The following is a 17,845-nucleotide window of genomic DNA, read 5'->3' on the forward strand; positions in this document are numbered from 1 at the left end:
CTTACTTCACCTGGCGACCATCTACTCTCTCTAGATACACATGTGCTATCTAAGAGTCAGAGAATACCATGCTCCAGGCATCCATTCAGTCAAAGTATACGCACACATACAGTTTCTGTTTCACCCACCCAGGCTGCTGTCCTTCCACCCATCCTTGCTTCATCATTGACCCAGCCATGCACCATACCATATTCTTTCCTTCCCAGCCACCTCGGGGGCCAAGCAAACACATATCGTTCTTCTTTGCCAGCCATCATACAAGTTCGCGTCCCACTTACTTACACCCTTCTTTCCCTTTTCGTTCATCCCATCCATCACGTTCGTCTAAGAACTTATTGGGATTCTTCTCACCAAAAACTTCACAGCTAAGTCGAAGTACATTTCGAGGAGGCTACTACCTGGTTGATTTGTAATTGTAATACACCCGTGCAGAAAGCACACTATGCAGTCTTCAATCTCAATAAGTAAGGAATATATAGCTTACCTGTTTCCGCCACCACCGTTTGATCCCCCACAGGACCGTCCGCCGGCTCTTGCACCGCCTCCTCCCCAGAGGCCGCCCAGAGTCCTCGCCCAACACAGCCACCTCCGCGCTGGCCCCGTCACCAGATGTTACACCTACAAAGTACATTTAAGAATGTTAGAATACACCACTCACTACTATATAATATTTGGTCTAGGAGAAATGTTAAAAAAACAGAATACAATGTAATAATTTGTGACTGTCTACTCCATAGTAAAAATGTCCCATTTTCCAGGGAAGGCTGTTGTCTTGCTGCACTTTTATGCACAACTGATGAATGCTTGCTTTTGATTTTTAACACGCACCACTTTTTCTCCTAACAGACAGAAGCTTGACTCCTAAGAACACGACCAGGATCAAGTTCAAACCAGGTGAGAGCTCGGCTCGACCACAAGAAATGTGTCCAATTAATCGTCAGCACTAACCACTTTTCCGTTTCCAGTTAAATAGTTTTATGACAAAGTAGATTTTAATAAATGTGTTTACTTTTAATAAAGCTTTTAAACTTAAATAGACTCTGTGGTTTTTGTTCCTCCAGACTAGAGTGGATGAGCTAAAGGTTTTGGAATTTTTGCAAGCATGAGGGCCTCTGACACTTCTTGACTGTGCTGTGACTCCGTACTACTCTCTTGTCCTGCGTACGATAATCTAGAGATCATTGGGGATCTATAATCGGTGACTTCGGGAGCTGAATGACTCTGCCACACTATCTAGTCAGTAAGGAGACAGTGCATAGAGCTATTGCTGAATAGAATGGGAGTCCAATGGAATTGCCAAATGTCCAATCTTAGTTAGCTACACAGACAGACTAATAAGAATAGTCTAGTAATACCACAGGGAGTCATATTCGAGGCAGGATAAGAATTTATATCCAGTCTACAAGAAGATCAAAGACGATTTAGAAAAAATCGAATGAGGAACGCTAGGAAAAAATAGGTACTCTTTATTAAAATGTAAACTTACTGGGGCCAGCAAAGGAGCCCTCGCCTGCCCGATCCTGGCCTGCATCCTCAGCACCCTCCTCCTGTGTCCTCCTCTTGCCCTTGGGGGGAGCTGATGTACAACATGAAAGAAAGAAAGACCAGAAAACATGGATGAGATTTTTCAACCAAATCAAACATTTCAAAAGAACAATAACTAAATATTTTGGAGAAATAGCAAATAGATAGACAACTATTCCACGGGATCTATCTCATGTGGTATACTACGTTATTCGTATTGCCTGATTTGCGGAACGTTGACTTAGAAAGTTCCTATGTAACTCAATAAACAGACTACTAAAGAGGTTTGCCTAGGCCTGGCACTGCAGGCAGCAGTCCGCAGCACGCGAAGTGACAGACAAAGTCCATCCTGCTTGCAGATCAGTGAATACTCAAACTATCAATCCACCCACCACCGCCACTATTTCTTCTTATAGCCATGTGTCTAAAGGAAGGACTGGACTTCAGTCTGTTGGGGCTGATTTAGAAGTCCCTTGCGGCTCATTTTCCTCCATTGTTGCGTGCCTTTTGTGACGCAGCGGCAGAACAAAAGACTCGCCATGGTGTTGGTGCGGCGTATATATTAAAAAAAAACACATATGGGCATATGGGCGATGCATCACGTTGTAAAGCCCTGCGCCATCAGGGGGCGTTCCGGCGCAAGGGAGGGCGTACATGCGCAGGAACGAATCCTAAAAGTGGCTGAGGGAAATCGACAAGATGTCAATCAGTCACTTTTAGGACAATGATGCATGACTCAAACCCTGCGCGCTTGAAGCCGACGTACGGCTTGATGCAGCATTGGGGAGATAGGGTACCCCAGAGCATTGCTGGAGCTGCGCCATCGTTGGCACGCTACTCCAGCAATGCGCTGCCTTTACGGCACAGATGCGTAAGGCTTCTGTGACGTTTTGGGCCAATGGGTGGTGGTGGCATGGCACACAATTACTGCCGCATCCCTGCTACTTTGCAGGGATGCGCCGGTAATTGAAAATATGACCCTTAGTGTCTAGCATTACGCAGTTCTTATCTTTACACTACACTCATACATAATTTCTCAGGCCAATGAAATGCTTCTGAACACAACATACAAAACAAAGAAGCATAGTAGCAAGCAAGGCTACTGAGAAGGAGAGCAGTGCACCTGAAATGCATAGAAGATTTTGAAATATAATTTACCTCAATGTAATCGGCAGCATTATTGCTCTTGCTAAAGAACAAAGATTTGCAAATAACAGAGCAGGATAAAACAGAGTAGTAAATGTACTACTACTACTACTCACCAAGCCCGGGGACCTCTACGCCGAGCGCGTCCAGCAAGTCCCGCTCCCGGTCCATGACATCGGTCCAGCGGTGGGTGGCCTGGTTATATGTGCGCCGGACCCCAGAGATCTTGTACATGGCCCGGCACACCTTCTCCCACCGCTTGCGACGCTCCCGGATGCCATAGCCAGTCGCGATCTTGCCGCCTCCCAGGATCGTCTTGGGGAGGCGGCGCTGGACGTGGAAGATCAGTGCCGCCACTTCCTCCGCGCTGAAGATCTCCCTCGGGACCACTTGCTCCCCCCTTAAACGCCCGCACGGGAGCCGGGCACGGGGTGCGGGACCCTTCCCCTTCTCAGGGTGCTTCCCGGCTCCCTTTACCATGGTCTGGGCAGAAATAGAGTTAAATGATAAACAAGAAATAGAATAGTGAAGAAGAAAAGAAAAGAGTTAAAAAAAGTAGTTTAAAAGTAACTAAAAGCTGCAGAAAACACAAAAATATAGAGCTAGAAAAATAGAGGGATAGATAATAAGTAAAATTAGATCAAAAAAACTTCAAACAAGCAAAGGATGGCAGAGATTGAGAGAGGATAGAGAAAGCATGCCCAGAACCATAGCAATGAATGAGAAACAAGATGGCCGCGCCCGTTCACGACCGCGTGGGTAAGTTCGCGCGAGATTTTCCTTGCGAGTACGCGCGAAATTGTACTAGCGAGCAGCACACTTTGCGAGATTACACATAGCGGCCGGAAACGGAATTACGTCACGCCAACAAGATGGCCGCGCCCGTGTACGACCGATAGGGTAACTTGGCAAACGTATAGCTAGAAGCGCCTCGCGAACACGCGCAAGATCACGCGAACATACACGTCGCAAAAAAACCACTTTTGTATTCGCACGTATTCGCGGCTTCCGAAATCGATCTCGCACGGATTCGCACCCCAAAAAACGCGCGAAATTGCAGAAAAAAACGATTTTAGCTAAACTGAAAGCAATGAGCAGGTGCAAAAGTTCAAACTTAACATTAGTAACATTCAAGGTAGTGCTTCCTGATGGGCCCCTCCAGAGTTTGCAACTATTCTATGACCCTGTTATGACCCAAACAGCAGGCTCATAGAATAGCTACAAGTAGACCATAAAGGTCCTGTGAAAAAAAATTTTCACTGCAACAAAAAGCAAATTACAGATAAGGAAGGAAGCAGGTGCCAGCCAGACTGGAACTTTCAAATTTACTGACACATTAATGAAACACAAATTAATTGATGGCAGTTGAAGAAGGGCAGGTGTGCTTGCTTTTTTCAACCACCATAATCTACAGTGATTAATAAACCTAATGGGTGGCAGTGAGGATGTACCAGAGGGTGGCATGGGTGTCCCAGAGGGTGGCAGTGGTGAAACAGAGGGTGCTGTGAACCTGTGATGATAAACCAGACGTAGAAACAACATAGTCGCGGCCGTTGCGAGCCGAAAAGTAAGTTCGCAATTGCGAACTTGTCCCAAAATCGGCGCGAACGCGCGCCAACACAAAAAACGGGAAAATCCGCAAATCCGCTAGAGTTCGCGGATCTTCGCGGATTGCGAATCCGTAAATCCGCAAGTTCGCGTACGCGAGATCCGCTAGATCCGCCCATGCCTGAAACTATGGTTCATGAATCATACCCATCTTGACCCGTGTGCAATACAATGATACAAACAGGCTAAATTAGGTAAACATATCTTAGGAGCAACTATTTTGCCATCTGTATAGGTCCACGTCAACCCCTCTGTCTCAATATTTCATTATTTATCACTTAACACACATTACTAGGAGGCAGTTACATCTTTGGAAAGGTGTGTCATTGTCCACACCATCTCTAGTTTTTTCTTTGATTGTCTTTTGATCAGTTTAAACTAGAAGCAAGTTTTTTTTATAATTGGCAAGTTATGCACCAGATGTTGGATTACCTGTCGAGTGCAGTATATCCTAAATTATGCAGAAATTGAGCAAAAAAGTCTATAGCCTCGTCATCGCATAATTCTAGTAGCCCTGCACATGAGTATTAATAAAATGAAGAAGTGGATGGACATGGATGATGGACAGATTAGGTGAGACAGACGTTAGATGAGTGAGTTAGTGCTGGGTGATTCTGAAAGTCAGCTTGAGCAGGATGGGCGTGTCTGTATGCTGCTCCTGAGGGTGAAAATTGCAAAAAACACAGTTGATGGACAGAATGTAGTAAGGGATACAGCATATGAGAAGAGGTACATCTGGATAGGCAACACCATAAGTGAGTGAGTGAGTGAGTGATTAAGGAGAGAATCGCATGTATGAAAAAGAGATTGAGTAACTCAATGAAGGAGTGGTTATAAGGATGAGGCTAGAGTAAATGTAGGAAAGAAACGCTGGAGCATGTACATAATGAATGAAGGAGAGGCTTGAATTATGAGTGCAGCGTTTGGAAAGGGAAACTCAGTCTAAATGAAATGGCAAATATGGCTGGATGAACAAATCCAGGGGACGTACGAGTGAAAGAAAGGGGGCTTGATTATATGATTGAGTCTGGCAAGAAGAGCAGTCCCTAGATGCCCACCTTATGCAGTGCACCCCTACACCAGGAGTTGCACATTCTGCGAAAAGAACAGTAAATCCAGAGACTTTTATGGAGCTCGATGTGAAACGCGGGTGAAGGACATAAACTGTAAAGAATAAATTCTAATTGGATTTGCCCTGACATCATTTACACACATTGTAAATCAAAAATTAGAGCATCCTGAGAAAACTTGCATCTTTTCTAAGAAGCTTAGACTGGCAGGACACACGCCGTGTACCAGTGGCGGCTGGTGACATTTGACAGTGGTGTGGCGTAAAATGATTGGCATACTGCACTGCAGCGAGCGGACGGAGCGAGCGAGCCTGAACAACCTAAGGGGGATTCGGGGGGATTCTCCCCCGAGAAATTTTTGAAAAAAGAGTGGACAAATGGTGCACTTTCAAGCAAATTTGAGGAAGCAGGAAGGTTAATAAAGCAATTGTGAAAGTGCAGTTATTACATTAATTAAGAGGTGTCATATAACATAGGTAGCTGCTTATTCAAGCTTGCTTTCATCCCATAGTCCAGCAGGGTCTTGATACAAGACAGATAGGAGAAAAAGCAGTGTGGTCCTCGACCAGGAAGACACTCGTAATTCAATGGTAAAAGATTGGTCAAATTGAAAACCTGAAATGCAATACGTGATCGAACAATTTGCAAGTACATCTCATCTATGGTCAACAAGCCATGTTTTACCCATGATTGGAATTGTGAATCACCAAATAAACTGAGCCACTGCAATCCAAATCAACCAAAACTGTGGCTCAAGGTTACATATTGGCAGAAACAGTATAAAACAGAAACACAGTCTAAATAACTATGAAAGTGACATATAAATATTGACCATGCAACTCAAACTCAGAAATTCCAGATCCAATTCACTGCCAAAGCAGGCCTCCCACGTGTCATTTCATATGGGCTAAGTGCAGTCTACAATGCATGACTTGCCAAAGCAAATTAACATTTTCTCATATTTCAAAATTCCTGTGGCAGACAAAATTTTAAGTTACCCCAAAGCGGGACAAGATTTTACATTCCAACATTAAATGGTCTGTTCCAGTGTCTGATTATAGTAGAGATAACGGTGTACGTATGCTCATACCTATATCTGTCTTACTTCCTATGTCCCTCTTTTTCTCTCTCTAGCTCTACATACTTGTTATATCCCTCTCTCTTTCTGCCACACTCTATTATTCTGGCTCTGCTTAGCTCCATCTCTCTCTGTTTCACCCCCCCCCCCTCTCTCGTGCTCTTACTAACAATCCATTGCTTCCCACCAGGCATGACATTTTGGTTTACAGGTGCGTTCTGTGTCTCTTTTCTCTTTGCCTTTCATTGACTTTATCTCCAAGCATCTGTTTTCTCTCTTTCTAGGCCTGTATCACTTTCTGTCATTGTATCTCTATCTACATCCATATTTTGTTAGGTCTGTCTTTCTCTTCTTTGCACCCTCTTTCACTCTCTGTGTCTATCTCTTGATTTCTCTCTACAGTCTCTTGCAACCAACAAGAGACAGCACAAGAAACATGGCAGCGCAGCAAGTGAAAGGGCAGCACAAAAAAGGAAAGGAGAGCACAACACAAATCAATGCAGGCAGCACAACAAGACTGGGCAGTCCAACATGAGAAAGTGCAGCACAACAAGAGACAGGGAAGTGCAATAGGTGCAATAGGGGAAGGGCAGTCCAACAGGCAGGACAGATTAGTAAGAGACAGGGAAGTGCAAAGACAGGGCAGATCAAAAAGATGGGTGACAGTCTAACAGCCAGTGCAGAGATGCAAGAAGCAGAGCAGTGTAAGAGGCAGGGCAGAGTAACAGACATGGCAGTACAACAGACAGAGTAGCACAACAACATGCAGGAAAGTGCAGCAGGCAGGGCAGCGCAAAGAACAGGGTGATGCAGGGCACATGAGGAGACAAATAAGCAGAACCAGAGAGCAAACAGTGCAACAGCCAGTGAAACGCAAGACCTCACAGGGCAGAGTAATGCAAAGGCAGTGTGACATGCAGGGTTGTGCGCAACAACACAGTGCAGCAGAAACACAGAGGTCAGCGCAACAGACCAGATATCGCAACAGACATGACACCACAACAATGCACGTTTGCAGCGCAGCAACTGACAGTTCAGGGCAACAACCAGGGGGCACAACAATATATAGGGCAGTGCAACATACAGTGTGGCAAAATAAACGAGAGGTCGATGTCACAGAAACACAAGAAACAGTTCAGCGCAAGAGAAAGGGGAGTGCAAACAGAGTCAGGGCCGACTAAACACAGACAGCACACTGCAACAAGCAGATCATTACAATAATATGCAGGCTAGAGCAACAGACAAGGCAGCACAACCACGGGCAGGGCATGCCAACAGACAGGAGACTGCAACAACAAGGTATTTGGAAAAACCCTGAGCATTCGGTCAGAGTTCTTGTGACTGGTTGAGCACTGCATCTCCTATTTAATTTCTATGTATAGTTTATTTGTGAGTGCGTTATGTTCTCCTCTACTTGTTCAGCCCTCAGTTGAGAACACTCTACGTTTTTGGACACCATCTGAAAGCACATTGAAGCAGACTAAGATTTTGATATTCTTTTCAGCCACGTCAATCATTGGTACCCACCTTTCTTAGAGACTGGTGCACATCATAAGTTTGGTGAAAGTGTCTAGCATTTCCTAATGTATAAGCCCTTTAGCACATGTTAACACAACACCCCTGTTTAACATTCGACAAAGTCGCCTAAACCTCTCATCAAATTAGACCAATTTTGGTTTGGCCAGCAGAAGCCACTTAGCGGCTCCTGAAAAGTTGGAAAATTATCCAGTCTTTTTTGTTTTGTAAGAAAAGTGTATTAGTGAGGTCGAATTTATTTATGAACTTGCTATGTGCAGAGCAAAATGTAATATATCAAAGTGAGAATCCAAGAATTTTTATATAAGGACTACTTACAAAGCAAGGTCAGACACACGAACATCGGGGCATAAGAATAGGTCGCAATAGTTAACAAAGGCAGTAAATGATCTGCATATGGAACTTGGGACCAAGCAGATGTGGATTTGAATAAATAAATGTCTATTGATTGAGTGAGCGTACTTTCCGCGCACTGAATGTACATTCCTAAAACTAAATGTACATAAGGGGTTCGAAGTCCCAAGGCTATGAACAAGCTGTAATGTTTCTGGAAATTCTTTTGCATCAGTAAATGCATGTACATGTGGGGGCTGGTCAGTGATGTCCTGAAGTCAGTCTTCTGGGCCTTGTGACCAAACTCACGAGGTGCCCTTTGACTGTCGGAGTTAAACATTTCCTGTGTTCTGTAGTGAAGCCTAGCCCGTAAATCTGTGTCTTACAACACTTGTGTCTAAGACGTATGCTTCAGTATGGATAGCAGATGCTCTCTTTCTCTCTGCTCTTAACCAAGCTCCGCCCAGCACATCGTTCCACACTCCACACAGCTACAACAGCCCTCGGCCAGCGAGAAATGTATCCTAGTTTTCTAGGTGAACTTTCTCCCATCGATTTTTCCTTTAACCTCCATGTTAGTGGAAGCAATTAGAACACCCTCTCCCCACCCCTTAGCAAATGCTTTCTTTTGACTGCAGACAAAAAAGGTTGTCTCGGGACACTGATGTAAAATCTGGGTGCTATAGTGCTCGGGCACACTAGTATCAATGTTCGCCTGGCAATGAGTTGTGTTTTACAACAGGGATTGGGGAGAGAATGGACCGATGATGTGAAACAATCCCCGGGATTCAGGCCTACTGAGGCTTGGTCTGTTCCTGGGAGATTTGAACAGAATGGGGCGGGGAAGGCCAGAAAAGAATGAAATACGTTTACTTTACTAGAAGAAAAGAAAAATTCCACTAAACCTAAATCCCTGGAGTTTGTATCCTGCACACATGATCAAGGTGTCCTGGAGATTCACCACAGGTGATTGCTGCGGGCAGTATCCATTCATCTATAATTACATGAACACACATCTTACCCCACATACCGACCCGAACTACACACACCGTTTTAGTCTAATAGGAAATGTTCTTGACAAGCGATCTGGAGCCATCCAAATAGACAATCGCATGACCTCAGATACAATCGGGAGATATTGCTGCCGAATAATCACATGGTCCGTGACTGGCTACCCGCCCCTCCCAGCTTACCACACCACACCTTGAAGAATTGACATAAGCAAATTGTCTTTGGAAGGCGGGGGGTCAGGGACCCCCCGGCCGTATTTATTGTACAAAACAATAAAAGTATGAATATCAACATGACATCAATATGTTAGAATAACAAAATTCCAGACATTAGATTTACAGTATTGAAGACAAGTATTGAAGGCTAACCTTAACAAAAAGTCTAATACAGCGTGTTTCCTATCCGAATCTAACATCCTACCTGAATTTTGCATTCTAACATTTCAGGCCCTGACCGCAAGGTCGCTAACCGGTGTCAAGTCCTACAACCACGCCCTTACCTACAGGTGCGCATGCGCGACAGGGGACCGCCTACCCCGTCGGCATCCTGAACTCCATTTAACCAAGAAGGAGGGCCCTTACACTCTGCGTCATATGCTGACGTCATGGTGTATGTGTGGGGTGGCTAGTGGCCTAAGGAAAGCGTGACTCCATCCCCCGCATTTTTGGGCGACGAGGTCTGCGGGGCGCGAGTCAGGGGCAAAGAGGGCGCTCTGCTCGCTCCCCGGCCCTCTTAAACTGCTGACCTGCCGGGGGGTCGCTGGCCCCGCCGCCCCGCCCCCCAGTCTACCCGCCCCCATGCCCCGGAAGCGATCCAGCTGCTTCCGGGTCAAGGGGGAGGCTTCAACCTATCGGTGGTGGGGCGCGCTGCGCGTGTCGTCGCCAGGTGACACGCCCCACCATCGGCAGGCCGGAGGAGTGGGGGCGCCGCACCGCCATGTGGGCGGGAGGGCCGAGCGGCCCCCCCTTTTCATACTAGATGGAGATACTGAACAGGAAAAGTGGAAAAACAGGGACGCGACACAACTGGAGCTTGCAGGTACGTACAAAGATGCACATCCGGAAAGATGTTCCACACGAGGGTATGTCACAAATGTGTTGTTTACTGCATTGAGCATGACTTATCAGCACTGAAAGAGCTCATTTGTGGCACGGTTTGAAACAGCATGGGGAACGAGCATGCCAAGAATGCGGTCATTCTGTGCAGGCAGGAATGTGATATATTCCATATGTTACATCTAATATATTGAGGTATCTTGCATGGCGTGATGCCATACAGTAAGTAAACATGCATGATGAGATGTGTCACAATACCGTAAATGGAAACTGAGCAAGCATGCAGGGAGTGGTGTGAGAAAATACAGCTAAGTGAACAAAATAATAAATGACAGACTCGCATGCAGTGCCGTGAGTGAGCAGAAACGTGATTTGTTAATTTCCATAAAGCCGGTATCTCTCGCTTGGCGTGATAGCATACTGTGAGTAAACTGGCAAGGTGAGAAATGGCGGTTTTACTGGTAGAATATATCGAAATACCGTAAGGGGAAAGTGGACAAGCATGCAACGAATGTGGCAATTCTATGTGGGCAAACTTAAAATGACATCGCGAGTTAACAACCGTATGGTGCAGTTGCGGCCGGCAGGACGGGCGGGTGGGGGGGACGGTCACGGAAGTGTTGCGCGGGGGACGGCGACGGTAATTAAGATAATTTAAATAAATAAAACCTTATTTTCCTCCGCTCCTCCTCTACACATGCCACCTCAGCACGGTGTTCCAGTTTAAAATGCACCAGGCTGCGCGGTAGAGTCTCAGCCAATCCAGGCGCTGCATTAGCAGTGCCAGGATTGGCTGGAGCAGGGTTACTCCGCGCCCATTTGAGACCCGAGGGCTGCTGCATGAAGCACCCTCGGGCCCCTCGCCAGACAGGCGCTCTCCTAAGGGTACAGGTAGCAGTGGAATAGTGTGCAGATGTTCGGGCTGGTCCCAAAAACGACCAGCCCAAAAATGGATATGTGTGAAGCGCACTACTATTGCTGCTGCAGCAGCGCTCTCAGTGACACTGTCACTCAAGCTGCCACAGCACTACCCCCTTCAGCGCCTTCCGATTGCCTCGGAGCCGGGCGTGTCACGGTAGCGTTTAATTTCAGCAAGACTGGCAATCTTGCTGAAATTAAACGCTACCGGGACTGGTCAGACTGCAAGACTTTTACTGTGGCATGAATTACATTTTAGGCCTGACGGTGCTGTCCATGTGGCTTAGTGGGGCAATGCCCCAACACCCCCAATGAACGCACCGCCTATCGCATGGAACCACCAGTGGCGGTACGCAGGGGAGTAATGCCCTCGCAGGTCGTGAGGCGTTCATCAGCATTTAATTCCGACTGATGAACGCTTCTTGACCCTTTGGTGGCCAGACGTAGGTTCTTTCTTGAGATCAATTCCTGTAAAGTGTCTCTATGCATCGCCAGTTCCACTGCTTCCACTGACATCTGAGGTGCTAATTACTGTGTCCGAGATCATGATTTTTTGACACACTCTTTTTTCTATATGCGCATGCGCGGTGAGATGGCTTTAGGTTTTATTGTAATCAGATTAAAGGAAGGTTATCATTCACCACTAAGTATAACAAGCATTTGCAATGCAATAGGTCTCGCATTATGAAAGTTTGAGCTATTGGTCTTGTAAATGACAATTCTTTTATTTATGTGTTGGTTTTCAAAATAGCTAAATTAATAGCTTTGTCATTTACAATGCCAATAGTTATAACTTTCACAAATGTGACACCTATAGCATTTGTAATGCAACATGTTTTGTATTTACGTGACTTAGATGTATTGATATTACAAATAACAATGGCTTTTAATTTTTTTAAATAATTAATACTTAAATAAAAGTGATTGTAATTTATAATGGAAATAGCTTAAACTTTGTAAATAACTTTTGTGAAGATTATGTTCAGTGTATTTTATTGTGATGAAAATCCAAGAACAGAGGTGAAATATTACCATCTTTTTGTGACATTTGTATTAAAGCGTGAAACATTGAGAGAACATATTTGAACCAGTTGTTAAATGGTTGCACAGATTGATGCTGTGATGGCGCGGATGGTGATGTGGTGGCGCTAAGTGATGCTGGGGTTGCGCTGAGTGATGCTGTGGTGCTGCAGAGCGATGCTGTGGTGCTGCAGAGCGATGCTGTGGTGCTGCAGAGCGATGCTGTGGTGCTGCAGAGCGATGCTGTGGTGGTGCGGAGTGATAATGTGGTGGTGCGGAGTGATAATGTGGTGGTGCGGAGTGATAATGTGGTGGTGCTGTGGTGGGGCTGAGTGGTGCTGAGTGGTGCCGAGTGGCGCTGTGGTGGCGCTGTGGTGGCGCTGTGGTGGTGCGGAGTGATAATGTGGTGGTGCTGAGTGGTGCTGGAGTGGCGCTGAGTGATGCTGTGGTGCTGCAGAGTGATAATGTGGTGGTGCTGAGTGAGAATGTGGTGGTGCTGAGTGATAATGTGGTGGTGCTGAGTGATAATGTGGTGGTGCTGAGTGATAATGTGGTGGTGCTGAGTGGTGCTGGAGTGGCGCTGAGTGATGCTGTGGTTATGTTATGTTATGTTATGTTATGTTATTTATACACTTCTATAGCGCACGGCCACTCCACTGGAGTATCCCGGCGCTTTGACGAAGACTCCCAACCGAAGATGGGGAGAAAAACATAACACCAAAAGGGCATACAGACATAAAAACAGCCTCAAAGATTACGGGAAGAGCCAAGTCTTAAGGGCCTTGCGGAAAGACAGAAGACTGGAAGTCTGTCTTAAAGAGATTGGAAGATCATTCCATGCATGAGGGGCTAAGTGCCGAAAAGACCGTCCTCCTACTCTTGCCCGTTTGATAGTGGGAACACTCATTTTTGATAAGGACGAGGATCTGAGAGATCTGAGAGGTGTATACCAAGACAGTCGTTTGGAGATATATTTGGGGCCTATGCCATGCAAGGCCTTGAAAGTCGTGGTCAGTGTTTTAAATAAAATCCTTTTTGCAACTGGAAGCCAATGCAATGTGGCGAGAAGATCCGTGGCTCTGGCTTTCCTTGGAAGGCCAAAAATGGCTCGGGCTGCAGAATTCTGGGCGATTTGCAAACGCCTGACCAGATATTTGGGAAGTCCCAAAAACAGAATGTTTGCATAATCCAGCCTGGAGCAGATCAGTGCCTGGACAATAATTTTTCTGTGCTGGATAGAGACTAGGGGGAGAAATTTGCGAAGCATCCGCAGGATGCCGAAACATTTCCCAGTGAGAGATGAAATATGTGGTCCGAAAGATAGCTTGTTGTCAATCACCACTCCCAGATTTTTGGCTTTCGCAGACGAGCTAGTGGGAGGAGACATATCTTTCGGCCACCAAGTTTTCCAATCGGGTTCGGATGTACAGCCAAAGAAGAGCAGCTCCGACTTGTCGGTGTTGCACTTCAGCCCATGGCATCCAAACCACTCAAAAATAGCACTCAAACATCCATTGACCTGGACACCATCAAACTGACCATCCCCATTACTTACAAAGAGGAGCTGGGTGTCATCAGCATAGCTGACAATCCGGGCGCCAAAAGACTCCGCCGTCACCGCCAGGGGGGCCATAAAGATGTTAAACAGAAGGGGGCTTAAGATGGAACCTTGCGGGACCCCCACTTCAAGCGGTGACATTTCAGCAGAGAAAGGTGGCGCCCAGATTGTCTGCCGGCGGTCGGCTAGAAAGGACTTGAGCCAGTTCCACACCGTTCCCCGCAGACCGAAGTCCCAGAGTCTGGAGAGAAGAAGTGCGTGGGGAACGGTGTCGAAAGCCGCCGACAGATCCAGCATAATCAGTACCACTTTTTTACCAGCATCCAACTCCTCCCTGATGGCATCTGTGACTTCAAGGAGCGCGGTCTCCGTGCTGAAGTTTGCACGGAAGCCGGATTGAGTACCATGCAACAGACCCCTTTCTTCGATAAAATTGGAAATAGATCTGTGAGCATACCTTTCTGTCACTTTCGCCAGAGCAGGGAGTAAGGAGATGGGTCTGTAGTTTGCATGAACCGCAGGGTCGAGCGCCGTTTTTTTTATAAGTGGTAGGATCATGGCACTCTTCCAAGCTTGTGGTGCTGCAGAGTAATGCTGTGGTGCTGCAGAGTGAGAATGTGGTGGTGCTGAGTGAGAATGTGGTGGTGCTGAGTGATAATGTGGTGGTGCTGAGTGATAATGTGGTGATGTTGAGTGATAATGTGGTGGTGCTGAGTGATAATGTGGTGGTGCTGAGTGATAATGTGGTGGTGCTGAGTGATAATGTGGTGGTGCTGCGGTGGTGCTGAGTGGTGCTGTGGTGGTGCTGAGTGGTGCTGAGTGGTGCTGTGGTGGCGCTGTGGTGGTGCTGAGTGATAATGCGGTGGTGCCGAGTGGTGCTGGAGTGGCGCTGTGGTGGTGCTGAGTGATAATGTGGTGGTGCTGGAGTGGCGCTGAGGGATGCTGTGGTGCTGCAGGGTGATGCTGTGGTGCTGCAGAGTGATGCTGCTGTGGTGCTGCAGAGTGATGCTGTGGTGCTGCAGAGTGATGCTGTGATGCTGTGGTGCTGCAGAGCGATGCTGTGGTGCTGCAGAGTGATGCTGTGGTGCTGCAGAGTGATGCTGTGGTGCTGCAGCGTGATGCTGTGGTGCTGCAGAGTGATGCTGTGGTGCTGCAGAGTGTTGCTGTGGTGCTGAAGAGTGGTGCTGTGGTGCTGCAGAGTGGTGCTGTGGTGCTGCAGAGTGGTGCTGTGGTGCTGCAGAGTGGTGCTGTGGTGGTGCTGAGTGATAATGTGGTGGTGCTGTGGTAGTGCTGTGGTGGTGCTGAGTGGTGCTGTGATGGTGCTGAGTGATAATTTGGTGGTGCCGAGTGGTGCTGAGTGATGCTGTGGTGGTGTGTGGTGGTGTGTGGGGGTGCTGCTGTGGTGGTGCTGAGTGATCCTGGGGTAGCGCTGAGTGATGATGTGGTGATGCTGGAGTGGCGCTGAGTGGCGCTGGGGTGGCGCTGGGTGATGCTGGGGTGGCCCTGAGTGATGCTGGGGTGGCCCTGAGCGATGCTGGGGTGGCGCCGAGTGATGCTGGGGTGGCGCCGAGTGTGGTGCTGAGTGATGCTGTGGTGGTGCTGAGTGATGCTGTGGTGGTGCGGAGTGATGCTGTGGTGGTGCTGAGTGGTGCTGAGTGGTGCTGTTTTATTATGTTTTGCTATGCTATGCTTTGTTATTCTATGCTATGTTTTGTTATTCTATGCTATGTTTTGTTATTCTATGTTTTGTTGTGTTTTGTTAAACTATGCCTTGTTATGCTAGGTTTTGTTTTGTTATGCAATGCTATGTTTGTTATGCCATGCTATGTTTTGTTTTGCTATGCTATGTTTTGCTATCCTGGTGTGTGATTGTGTCTGGTTGTGGTTGTGTGTGTGTGTTTGTGTGTGTGTGTGTGTTTGTGTGTGTGTGTGTGCATGTGTGGGTGTGTGCGTGTGTGGTTGTGTGCGTGTGTGGTTGTGTGCGTGTGTGGTTGTGTGCGTGTGTGGTTGTGTGCGTGTGTGGTTGTGTGCGTGTGTGGTTGTGTGCGTGTGTGCGTGTGTGGTTGTGTGCGTGTGTGGTTGTGTGCGAGTGTGGTTGTGTGCGTGTGTGGTTGTGTGCGTGTGTGGTTGTGTGCGTGTGTGGTTGTGTGCGTGTGGTTGTGTGCGTGTGGTTGTGTGCGTGTATGCGCGTGTGGTTGTGTGCATGTATGCGTGTGTGAATGTGTGCGTGTGTGGTTGTGTGCGTGTGTGGTTGTGTGCGCGTGTGGGGTTGTGTGCGTGTGTGGGGTTGCGTGTGTGGGGTTGTGTGCATGTGTGGGGTTGTGTGCGTGTGTGGGGTTGTGTGCGTGTGTGGGGTTGTGTGCGTGTGTGGGGTTGTGTGCACGTGTGGGGTTGTGTGGGTGTGTGGGGTTGTGTGTGTGTGGGGTTGTGTGTGTGTGGGGTTGTGTGTGTGTGGGGTTGTGTGTGTGTGGGGTTGTGTGTGTGGGGTTGTGTGTGTGGGGTTGTGTGTGTGTGTGTGCATGTGTGTGGGGGTTTTTGCGTGTGTGTGTGTGGGGGGTTTGCGTGTGTGGGGGGTTTTGCGTGTGTGTGGGCGGGGTTTGCGTGTGTGTGGGGTTTTGCGTGCGTGGTTGTGTGTTTGTGTGTGTAGGGGGGTTGTGTCTGTGTGAGGGGGCAGTGCGTGAGGGGGCAGTATGTGAGTAGTCTGTCTGAGGGGGCAGTGTCTGAGGGGGCAGTGTCTGAGGGGGCAGTGTCTGAGGGGGCAGTGTCTGAGGGGGCAGTGTGTGAAGGGACAGTGTGTGTGGGGGCAGTGTGTGTGGGGGCAGTGTCTGAGGGGGCAGTGTCTGAGGGGGCAGTGCATGGGGGCAGTGTGTGAGGGTACAGTGTAATGAGAGTGTGTGAGGGTGCGGGGTGTGTGAGGGTACAGTGTGTGTGTGTGGCCTAAACTAGTGTGAGTGCACAATGTGTGAGTGCGCGGTGAGTGGGCAGTGTGTGAGTGGGCAGTGTGCAAGTGGGCAGTGTGTGAGTGGGCAGTGTGTGAGTGGGCAGTGTGTGAGGGGGCACAGTGTGTGAGGGGGCACAGTGTGTGAGGGGGCACAGTGTGTGAGGGGGCAGTGTGTGAGGGGGCACAGTGTGTGAGGGGGCAGTGTAATGAGAGAGCAATATACTTATATACTGGATATAAAAAACAGGGAACCTAATTAAAATGTAGAAAGCAAAATATATCAACAGACACAGCATTTACTATAAAGTTCCTCACAATTTCTGAAACTCGATTAGCGCCAATGCGTTTTGAGACCGCACCGTTCACGTGAGGTTTGTTGATTCTTAAAAAAGTAAACAGCATTCAAATTTAAATGGCACAGACTGACATTGTCCAAATAAAAACAGGATTACTGCTGAAACGTTTTGGAAACACATTGTTCATGTGAGGTTTGTGTCTTGGTATTTAAGTAACTAGTCACACCTAGGAAACTTGGCAACTATGTTGTTGGATGTTTGCGTGGCAATTCTTGGTGTTTCTTGTAGTTAGGGGTATTATAAGAAACAAACACGCGTCATATCAGAACTGTTATGTTTCGGTCAACGGTATTACACATGTTTAACATACCCTTTACAACCATAGGCCCAAAAGTCCCACCGTGCTCACTGCTGTTGGCCGAAAACCCTGATTCTGCTCAGTCACACATGACTCACTGCATGTGGTGAGCTATACTGTTCTGGTCTTAGAGAAAAACTAAAATCAAGGCTGTGTCAAGATTGTTGGCTCTAAATATGCACAAACAATATGGAGCACATGGGGAGCGGGGGGGGCAGAGAATGTATGCAGAACTCTCGAATTCCCATGCAGTCCAGGTTATTGCTTTGCATTCTGGGACCTGTAGTTTGGTGTATCCCATTATAAAATCACAAACTCGGAATCTTGGGAGCTCTGTGGCTGCTGTTTTGTTTTCAAGATAAAGTTGCATGCAAAGTACCCCCTAGGGAGTTA

This window comes from Lissotriton helveticus, chromosome 3_2 (assembly GCF_964261635.1).
Source record: "Lissotriton helveticus chromosome 3_2, aLisHel1.1, whole genome shotgun sequence".
NCBI lineage: Eukaryota > Metazoa > Chordata > Amphibia > Caudata > Salamandridae > Lissotriton > Lissotriton helveticus.